The sequence below is a fragment of the Pinus tabuliformis genome, chromosome 9, assembly GCF_031772625.1.
Source record: "Pinus tabuliformis cultivar Carrire ecotype Pingquan chromosome 9, CPIR1, whole genome shotgun sequence".
NCBI classification, from domain to species: Eukaryota; Viridiplantae; Streptophyta; class Pinopsida; order Pinales; family Pinaceae; genus Pinus; species Pinus tabuliformis.
Window position 1 is genome coordinate 1333532458 of NC_142307.1, and position 9899 is coordinate 1333542356.

Genomic DNA, 9899 nt, shown 5'->3' on the forward strand with positions numbered 1-9899 from the left:
TTCTGCTATCTCACACTCTGGTTCTTCACCACATCAATAGCCACAACAGTCCTCTGTGTTTTCTGTTTTTTTTATACATTCTCACGCCTCTGTCCATTCGTTTCCGCTTACTCGCCTCTTGGACTTCCTCAACGCTCGCTGTCATTTCCTATGTGCTTGCTTGCTTCTTCAGCTTCCCGTCTTTTGTTTCCTCTGTCTATTCATGCTCACAGGACACGTTGAATCAATGGCCAGGTCCAAGTCATACGCATAGGACACATATCCAGAAAACTGTAACAGCACTCATGTTTTCTCATGATAGCAGGCATACACAGGGATAGCATTATTTAACGGACCTGCCATGTCCTGATCGCAATCGCCATCGACGTGGTTCAGCCTCCTGAACTATCAGGACCGTTCCTTAATATATTTTTGCCTTAGAACCCAGCGCACAGCAAATATCAAATACACAAGGAAATATATGAAAAACAGGTGAGAAACACTAACGACGGATTTTAAATTTATTTTACCCGCTTCTATTCCTGTATCGGGTCCATAGCTCCATCGCAATCGGCAGTTGCAATCACAATCGGCAAGATGAGGCTTCCAGGGGCCCTTTATACATCAACCCATGACTTCGTTGATGGTCGATGGTCGATCCTCCACTGCTCTGATGAACTGGATGCGACGTAGCATTTAACCATGTTATAATGTCACATCAAGTCCGCAACGTTCATCGCAATCGGCGCTTGGGTGTGGTAAGGCTTCATAACATATGCGATTGTGACGGATGCGATATCATATTAAATTATATTGCACTGGTGTAGTCGGGTTCGTATGCATATCGCTATCGGTGCTTCTAGTTGGACAACCCTCTGTGTAGCATTGCGATGGGCAAATGCGATATGGTATTAACCATGGTTTATATTCCTGTCACATCCGACGAAGTCGCACGGTTTAAGACCCGTCATCCGATCATCCACCAAGCGATCCGACGGCATTCACTCCTATTGATGTTGTAACTTAACCACTTGTTAACGCGCGATAAAGCAGTTTTTCGCCGCGTCCCGTCATCCACGTGTCGTGCAATGAATGGTATTGCACGCCATGGTACGTTTACCACCCACCTCCGAAAGTGGTGCGGGGAATACTGCTTACCGTTGTCCCCGCTCGCTATCTCCCGTGCATCTTCATCGCCCGCAACCATTGGATTTGCCCATCGTGTTTTATATGTCGTCCATCTGCGCAATCCGATAGTGTATTTGCCAGGGATTCATAGTTTTGGCCGTCGATAGTGTTATGGGCTCCCGATAGTGTTATTTGTGGATATATGGCTCTGTTTGTTGTTAAACGCATCCATTGCTCCTCCGATGGCTCCTGATAACTCTGTCTGCTCCATTGCTCCTCTTCTTTGGCATATATGTATGGTCTATAAATATGGCTCCGATAGCTCTGTTTTGGCATATATTACAAGCAGCGTTCCTCTTGCTCTGATATGGCTCTCCGATGACTCCAATGGCTCTGTTTGCATCCTCCATGGCTCTATTTTCTTTGTTTCTGCATATATAAGCTCTGTCTTTCTGCTCCCTATAGGCTCCCGATAGATGTGTATGCTCCTCTTCTTTGACATATATATGGCTCCGCTGGTGGTGCTTCATGCTCTATTAGCTCCTCTCATCTCCATCTACTCCTCTGGTGGCTCTTCGTGCTCTGTTAGCTCCTCTCGTCTCCATCTGCTCCTCTAGCCTGGCAGTTTCTTTCAAAGACCTCCTTGCATATATGAATGCCTCTCTTGCTCTGATATCCTGCAATATGCTTTGATATGCCTCCTTTGGTAAGTCCTCTTTGCTTATGGCTTGGCTATCCTGATGGCCTTTCTCCTGTCTCTTCATGAATCTACTCTGCATCCCCTTGGCTTCATGTCATCCTCTAGTATCCAGAATATTGCCATATTGACATCAATGACAACCTAGGTCAACAACTAGCTCGGGCAATGGTAACTTATCTCTGAGAAAAAATGTGGTGGCTACATGCCTCTAAACTGTGTTACAATGAGGCTCAAAAGCCTATTTATTACTGAGAAACAATGGAAAACCCTAAACGTCCAAAAACCTATCCCTAAGAGATGAGGCGTCGAAACTATGGGCCCCGTTTGGGTAAATTGGTACATCAACTTCCAGGGTCGTAACTTTGGCATACGATCTTTGTTTGACACGCACGATACCTCGTTAGAAATATCTATCCAAGGACTACAACTTTTGAATAACAAACATCATACGGGTATTCATTATTGCCCCAGTTTTCCCAAAAAACATCGTTTAGGGCCTCAAAACGACTCCGAAAGTTCAGGAACCAACAAACTGCCAAAAATAGTAAATTGTGCTACAATTAAGGAAACTGAAAGAGACAGTGGTGGGGGTCCAAGTGGAATAGGAAAATGGCTACCAACATCCACCTGGATCAAACATGACCCCTAATTTCCAATAAAACTTTCCTTTTAAAGTTCATCCTGGGTGAAAGATAACCCCCTACTACTCCCCTTCTTTTGAGAATAAATGTTATTATAATAATAAAACTTTCAGATCGAATAGAATAATTAAGTGAATTTAAAATTTTGGTTAGAACATTAGACATCTAATGACACCTCAAGTTCCTCTTGGTAAGAGTGTTTGTAGATCAAAATGAGCTCAAGGGCAATGTCATCTTGTCTATGAATCAAATGTAATGACTTATGTTGTCCATGGATCATAGGCTTGCAATAACTGAATGAAAAATGGGACCCCCTCCTAATCCTAACTACTCCATTGGAAGCAACAAGGAGCCCATCCATGTTGAAGCTACCAATTCAAAAAAATATGCATGCATGCATATCTGTCACTCTACTTTTAGTTTTATTTTTTGTTCTCATGTTTTAGCTTTATGTAGAAGACTAACCATTGTGCCCAAACAAATAATTCCCCTATTTTGTATTTAGAAGCCAAAAACTACATTTTCTCTTTTAATATTTTGAAAAAAATGAAATTTTGTGTTTGGTCTAGATTCCCTAATGGTAGGCCAACACAAACTTCCTATGCAATACAAAACATCACCTCACCTCTAAAAAAAGGGTTAAAAAAAGAAAAAGTTATAATAATGTATTGTTATAAGTGTTAATATATATAATTAAAAATATTATTATGATCTAAATAATTAAATAATGTGATTATGTGTATGTATGTGTGTGTGTGAAGGGTTTATCTTCGATGGTTTCCCTAGTGGTAGGCCAACACATACTTCGTATGCTTGGAATGAGTTTTTTTTATATCACGCAATACAAAACATTGCCTCACCCCTACCAAAAAAGGGTTAAAAATGAAAAAGTTATAATAATGTATTGTTATAGGTGTTAATGTATATAATTAAAAATATTATTATAATCTAAATAATTATAGTGTGCGTGTGTGTGTGTTTGTGTCAATTGGGTTTATTTCTGATAGTTGGGAAGAATGGTTGTTATCTCCCCCACCTAGGTTCAATTCCTTATGAGTGACATGATGATGAGAAATATTGTTGTAATGGTTATGTACCTATGAATATTGTTGTATTGACCCTCACTCTCATCCTCGGGCTAAGAGAGAGAATGATTTCTCACACACATACACATATATAACCAACTTCGTTTTAAGAAATATATTTATTTTTGTGGTTGTGAAACATTTTGAAATGTAGATATAAAAAAAGGACAAAATGAAATATTAATCATTAAAATAATAATAATCATTATAATTTAATTAAAAATGGAAAATATAATATCTGTATATATGTGAAGGGTATATTCACTATCTTAACATAGTGGACATTAATGTTGAATACATTATTATTATTAAAATAAGATTAAGTTTTTCTCATATTCCTCTCTCTCTCTCAATGCAATAATGTTGTTTTGGGATGCAAAAGCAAATAATAACGATAATAATATAATTTCTAAGGTTATGTTCAAGCTAGACACCAAACTAGTCTATGAGAACCCCTTATATGTGGGACAAGGGGCCCACCTCTATTCAACGATTTAACTGCTAAAGTATATGAAGGCATACGTCAATGAGTGCTTAGATTAAGTGGTAGGGATGGTGGTTTCCCATCCCATCCACCTAAGTTCAAGTCCTCAGAGACATGAGGCATCATAGTAAGGTTGGAAGGATAGGCGTCCCATTGGATTCTGGGATCCCGACTCCAGTATCGGCGGTCTTCAAACGTCTCCGTCATAGGCTGAACTATGAGTTTATGATATATGTGGCTTGCGGGTTGTTGCATATATCTAGGGAGGTTGTTATTTCCCTATTATAAACATTTTTTTTCTTTAAAAAAATGTCTACGAAGGCATAGGTACCCTACCCCCTTTGATTTTGAACCTATAACATCTTAGGAGGAAACACATAATAATAATAATTTAATATTAATATTTAAAAAATAACTATTATATATGATATTTTTATATATCCTAAAAATATGTTAAGTATCTTGATTTAGTGGATAATTAAATTGTTATTTTGATGATAATTAAATCTTTTACAGTGTGAGAAAACTATTTTTTATCCCCATGTTATATAATAGAGTTTGTTACAATCAAGGAATGATTTGGTTGATTCGACATTTTCTACTAAGGCACAATGCTCGAGGAGGTTGTGAGATCCATTCCCATTGCATCCAACAAGGTTACCATCCATTGTTGTGATTGGAAATTAATATCACTTTCCAACTAGGAATGCAATGATTATTCAAGACATCTACAATTTGGTTATCTTCTCTAATACATATTAAATGTTTGCCTTGTAAAAATTTGAGTAAGATTTGAATTTTGAACCCCAAAAGGCAAATTTTTCAAAATTATGAACAATGTCATAATTTCACCTTGTGATAACATATTTGTCATCATAAAAATTAAATCTTGCAATTGAATATGAAAACTTTTGAAACATTTAACAAAACTTCATATATGCAAAAAGAAAATGTTGCAATAAAGATTTAAGAGTGTACACACCACATATGAAAGGGCTTGATCATTATAAAAACAAATAATTAACATATCTAAGAAAAGAGAAATTTGAAAATCATATCAAAATAGTAAATTATATCATCGCTCACAACATTAAGTATAATATAAATTAGATTTGGAAGTCAAATTAATATGCTAAATTAATTCAATAGTAATTTAGTTACAAATGGAAATTAGATAAATATACTTAATATGTAGAAACAATCACATATTTTTCTATCATATAAGAAAAAAAGGTTACATACACTAAAATTGGCTTCTCCCAAACTTATAATGCAAAATCAACTCGCTTCTCATAAGCTCATAAAGCAAAATCTTTAATTAAAATTCCCAAATTACCACATAGCACTTGTCTTTACTCTAACTATTATATATAGAAGTAATGCATCCCTCCTTCCCTTTTGTAAAATAAGAGAGAAAGATTACAAGTTAAAAACATAGATAAGAAACACCTAAGGTAATGGTTCCATAAGCAAAGTGATCCACTTTCATAAGGTTCATTTAGCTAGACTAATTGATGTACTTTAACATGTTCTAGGAGTAGGTGGTTACAAGGCAACACATGTTAAACATGCTCATCCAAGTAACTAACTCAAGTAGTGAACCTCACAATACAATCACCCCTATACAACACCATATATTTTTATGGAACAACTTAAGAAGTGTGCTCTCCAACTCAAGCAACTCCAAATGTAATAAATAAATAAATGAAATGAGATGAGACAATTCACACTAAGAAAACTCTCTCCCACTGAAGTTTTCATCTCACAATAAAAATCTAACACTATGCCAAAAACAAGTAAACTAGCGCTCTCTCTTTGCAGGCAAGGTGTTCTCAATCACACCAAGCTCCTCCCTTGGCATCTCAAACCTCCCATTTTCAAGACTTCATCAGAATTTTGGCCACCTCAAAAGTTGAAGGAATATTAAACAAGACCATTACTCCCTTCTTAATTGATATCTAAAGTGACATGGATATTCCGTTGGAACAATTAATCACGATGTGTCTTACAATTTTCTACAAACTATTTTTTGTGCATTGTTTTACTTAAGATCAAGATTTAATATTACTAGCTTGGTGCACAAAACATTGTCATAACCTAGATTTATATATATATATATATATATATATATAGATAGATAGATAGATAATATGTACCCCATGAAACTTAATATGGGAAAACCCAACTAGAAGGTGAGGACTATGCAAATGCATATACAAATAAATGTGAACCCACTATGCAGTTGTGATTGATATTGTGGCATGCATGGCCACTATGGGGTCTCTCAATTCCTCTGTTATACTCCAATATCCCACTCACTTATTCTAATTGATTTTGGAGCAATAATCAACAACTCCAATTGACTAACTCCACAGGTGTGAGAAATTATAGTAGAATGGGCATCCAGTTAGTACCATGGTGGTCAACAACATGAGTCGATTCAACCTATGGGAGGCATAACTTGTCAGATGAACTCCAATTAAGGTGATCTTTACAACATTGAAAATCTCTTGATGTGTTGAATAACGTTGCGAGTTTCGGGACTAAAATGTACACAAATTTTTTACCCTAGAAATTGTCATTCAATCCCCCAAATGGGCTTGAAAGTTTTAGGACACCAAATCACCAAAACAAGACATGCCCTTGAAATGGGCCCTACATATCAATAAATCCAATGTTTCCACTTATAAAGTAAAAAAATTGAGACAAATTATATAGTGATCTATTTTGGATCATACTTCCCCATTGTGGGAGGCTTTTGGTTCCAAAAAACTTACACTAAAATAATAATTGATACAGCTTGTTAATAGATGAATAAAATAAGTTTTATGTCATTGTATAAATGACTCCATTAATAAGCAACACATGGTTGTGCATCTATATTACCAACAATTCTAAGGTTGCTTTTAGTAAACTCAATGGAGTAGATGTTAGTAGCAAGTCAAATGTAATAATATAATAATTGAAGGTTGGGATTTCCTAGAAGTAGAGGACCTTTAGTTTACATTTGGCTATCCAAACCACATGATGATGGCCTTGAGTTAGATGTTGTTACATGTACTTCAGATATTTTGCATTGTTTAATAATACATATAATTGTGAAAAATCAATACCTAAGAATACTATAAACTACAATTGTGTATGTATTTCCTTAAGAATAAGGTGTCCTTTTGTTGAAAACAACTTTATGGGAGAAAATAAATTATGAAGAGTTAATAGATTATCTAGAGACCCATATGAGAGAAGGACGGCCTTTGCCACATTAGGAGGTCAAGTGCCTAGTGATAAAACTTGTTTTATATATCGTGGTGATATCCAATTCACAAAAAAAAACAAAAACAAAAACAAAAACAAAAACAAAACAAACAAAAAAAACAAAAAACAAAAAAAACAAAACAAAAAAACAAAAAAACAAAAAAAAAAACTTTAGATTTAGGGGAAAAGAGTGGTTAATTTTTTTTCATCAGGAGTTGTGGGCCATGTTCGATCCATTGAAGGCATTAGTATAAAGCACTAAAACCCTTGGTATAACTCCTTTCAATGATGATATAAGGGAAGACCCAAGAGGAAAATTACAAGGCAAGGATTAAGGAATGACAAATCTGGTTAGAGAATAGTTTTGTTGTCATTTAAGCTAAGACAAACCTAGTTACGGTGAAAGAAGTTAAGATTAGAAAGCTTGGAGGACTTGGTAAGAATAAAATTACATAATTAAGGGGTTCAAGATTCATATGGAGAAGCTTGGAGGACTTGGTAAGAATAAAATTACATAATTAAGGGGTTCAAGATTCATATGGAGAAGCTTAGAGCAAGAAGAATTGTGTGGTAATAATGGAGGCTTAGATAACAAATTAGAGAAGGAGAGAAAATAAGGGGGAAGAAAGGAAATGAGATGTGTGAATCAAAAGCAAAGTTGGGTGAGAGTAATGGTTGGATAAAATTATGGAATATAATGGCAAAATCATAAGTAACAAATTCTACAAGAGGTGTGTTTCCAAGAGAATCTTAGATGACTAGCTCCAAAGGGTTTGGTGTCCATTTTCAGGTTATGTTATGTGGTTCCCTTTGATGGTGTGTGGATGGATGGGATTTTATTTCCAAACTAAAGAGGATGCATTGCTAGAGGGATGATGGTTATAGGGGTGATGATATTATCACTACATAAGTGGTTAGTTTGTTTTGAGCCTTACCTAATATAATAAGCATCTAGAAAGCAACTGGTGTGGGTAAAGTTACCAAGACTGCCTACAGAGCTTTTAAATGATAAGATAGTAAGAAGTATTGAATATGGCCTTGGAAGAATTATAGGCATTGATGAGTCACACAACAACAATTTTTACATATTGATATCATTGACATTAGTAGAGTTATATTTAAGGAAGGGTTCTCACAAATGTTCGTAAGGGAAGATTGTTCATACCCATAAAATGGATTATGTTAAGAATCCACTTGGAAAAGCACATTGACATGTATGCATTCAAGCATTGGAGGATTCTACACAACCTTATGTTCAAAAGGTATGACAAAGGAAGCTAGTGAAAAGCTCTAGAGTTAAAATTAAAAGAAGGAAGTAACTCCTAAATGGAAACGAAGAAAAAAGAAACGCCTAGAATGTAGCAGACCCACTTTGAATCAAAGAATCTCTAGGAAAAAGTTCTAAAGTGGGAGAAACTAACATTCTGGGGGGGTTAGAAGAAGGTTTAGGCATGAAGTCTTAAAAATATTATGGATGGATCTGTAATGAAAAATGGATTGAGCCAAGAAAAAAAACCTCTAGAGGCTAAACTTCTAGAAGGCAAGGATGCAAGTGATAAGTCACCTCATATTTTTAGGAAATTCCATCGTTTTAAAATATGTATATTTTCAATTTAAGGAAAATGAGGTGTGGTTGGCCCCTACAGAGCTAAAACAAAATCCATTAAGGGTTTTAATCAGGAAGGGGGTTGATGTAGACTTCAACAAGGGGAAAGGTATTATCTTAATTGCCACAATGGATGAAAAAATTCCCTTCACTCCCTAAGGGTTATATGACAAGTGAAGGACACTTTGATCATCTTTTGAGTCCATATGAATCTATATAGAAGAAGTGATTATACATCAGTATGAGGAATGGGAAGGGAAACAAAACCAAAGATGAAGAAGGAATTGAAGGGGGTTTGGACCCAAATCCATAGACGTGTTTATGATCATTAAATGTTGGAAACAAATCCTATCGTGAACATGCAAAAGAAAAATCCATAAAAAGGTGACACAAATCCATTAAAGGGGTCCTCAAAGTAGGACATGCCCTTGGTAGGAGTAAAAAAATATTCTCTTGTTAATCAATATGAAAAGATTTGGCAACCCCTCTAAAAGATTGGACTTGGAAAGACTGGTTGAATTACGTAGATCATATGTGATACTATGACAAGAAAACAATGGTGAGGGTAAAAAAAAATGATAGGTTTACTGGAGAAAATTATTTAGGAATGATTTTTCTAGCTTTAGAAGTAGTAGGTAATTAGGGAGGATTCCAATAAGGTGAATAATCCTATCCCGTTACTAAATTATTCTTTCGTTGTATTAGATAATTGGAAAAACAATTATTTGAAGATATGGGGTAGAAGATCCATGTGATCTAATGTTCTGGTCCATATAATGAAAGGAAACCCTTTTAGGAGAATGTTTTTTTCTTTGGAATGCATCAAAGATGAAAAGTTGATTATTGGGGGAGACTTAAACATCATCCTTAACATATTTGAAGTATGGTGCACATCGAGAGGTTGGATAAGTTGGTAATATTTTTTAGATGCAAGATAAAAGAGGCAAGTTATGTAGATGTAGAACCAATAAGATCTCACCTTTTTTGGAGGAATAAAAGGTAATTGACTTATTTTTGGTAA